The sequence below is a fragment of the Thecamonas trahens genome (assembly GCF_000142905.1).
Source record: "Thecamonas trahens ATCC 50062 unplaced genomic scaffold supercont1.41, whole genome shotgun sequence".
In the NCBI taxonomy this organism is placed as follows: Eukaryota; order Apusomonadida; family Apusomonadidae; genus Thecamonas; species Thecamonas trahens.
In genome coordinates, this window is record NW_013657639.1 from 1 (window position 1) to 2,178 (window position 2,178).

The window sequence follows — 2,178 nt, forward strand, 5'->3', positions numbered from 1 at the left end:
CAATCTGATTTCATTTCACTACTACTATTATTCTAGTATCTACCCTTTGCACAATCTCCAATTCAGAGCAGCAGAATTCCGGAATCCGAGTTCTGCCGGCTCAGGCTCAAGCTGTTGGCCCTGTGTCCCTTCGATGCTGCTGACCACCCCGCCCCGGGCCCATCTCCGACCCCCACTCCCGACCATCCCCACCCACAACCACCACACCCACACCACACATGTTCACTACTCCTGCAATCATAATTATCCACTTCCTGTCTGCCGATACGCACATCAGCCGACGCCAACCCGTCAACAGCATCACTGCCGACCGCCGGCTGCTCGCCGCCGACCGCCGCCCGCCGCCGACCGACCACCGCCGGCACCACCGAGATCAAGCTAGCCATCGACAGGGCATTGGAGACGATGCATACGGATAGCCACATCAATGGCAATGGCTACCAGGCTGCTCTTCAACCCAATCCTCCCCTCCGTCCTCCGGCCTTGCCCATCACAGCCCCCGCCGGCCTGCTCATCGCCAGCCGCTCCTGCCGCCGATCACCGGGCCAGACGACGAGACCACCGGGCTGGCCAAGACAAGGAAGAACAAGAGAGGGCAAGTGCGAGCGTTAGGCAATGCAGTGGTGGGCTAGAGTGCAGCGGTCTGCCTCCTTCTCCAATCCCAAGCCATCGTCTTCATCAACGTCCATCTCAATCCAATCCCGTCCGTCCTCCTCGCCCCTGCCGCCCAAGCCCCTCCACCCTCATTGCCCACACTCCACACCCACCCATCATCCTCATCTTACCCATCCACATCAATCCTCGACCGTAATCTCCATACCCACCACCTCTTCGCCAGTCCCGCCATCCACGTCACGACCCCACTCATCCCCCCTACCATACTCATTACGCCCCATCAACATCAACCACCACTCCCACCGCATACTCCACCACCATCGCTATCATCCTAGCCACAACCACCACCACCTTGCCTTGGCCATCCTCACCACCACCCCATCGCGCGCTCGGCTTCCTCTTCCTCCTCATCGTCGTCCTCTCGCCGCCCCAGCTCACCCGCATCCTCATCCCCGACTCCGACACCGGCATCCGTCAACCATCACAAGTCATACTGCCCAATCTCCAACCAACAGCAATCTCAAGCCACCCCGCTCCGACCCACCCCCTCAGCTGCCCCTGCCTTGCCGACCACCAGCCGCCAGCCGCCGCCCGCTCGCCCGATCAGCCCACCTTCACCACCACCCAGCTCCTTCTCACTACCAGCTACGCTACCCCTAACCTCATCCAATGTCATCACACACCCCACACTATTACCAGTACCAATATCGCCATTATCCATACCCATCTTGCTCGGCTCACTTTCGCATGGACTTGTTTGCCCTAGGTGGTTGAGCACGTCCTCGACCGCCCGACCCCGCACATGCCCCCCACCAATCTCATTGCAAGATATGCCCAATCTGATTTCACTACTACCCTACTACATGCGCATACTATCCCCTTGCATAGTCTCCAATCCACAGCTGCTGTATTCCGGAATCCGAGTTCCGCAGGCTCAGGCCCAAGTTGTTGGCCCTGTGTCCCTTCGATGCTGCTCACCCCTGCCGCGGGCCCATCTCCGACCCCCACCCCCCAACCTGTCCACCCACAACCACCACACCCACAACACACATATTCACCACCCCTGCAAACATAGCCACCCGCTTCCTGCCCGCCGATACGCACATCAGCCGACACCATCCCGTCAACAGCATCACTGCCGACCGCCTGCTGCTCGCCGCCGACCGCCGCCCGCCGCCGACCGACCACCGCCGGCACCACCGAGAGCAGGCTAGCCATCGATAGGGTATTGGAGACTATGCATGTGGATAGCCAGATCAATGGCAATGCCTACCAGGCTGCTCTTCAACCCAATCCTTCCCCTCCGTCCTCCGGCCTTGCCCATCACAGTCCCCGCCGGCCTGCTCATCGCCCGCCGCTGCTGCTACCGATCACTGAACCAGACGACGAGGCCTGTGGGCTGGCCAAGACAAGGAAGAACAAGAGAGGACAAGAGTGAGCGATAGGCAATGCAGTGGCGGGCTAGCGTTGAGTGGTCTGCCTCGTCTTCCAATACCAAGCCATCGTCTCCATCGACGTCCATCTCAATCCAATCCATCCCGCCCTTCTCTCCCTCGACGCCCA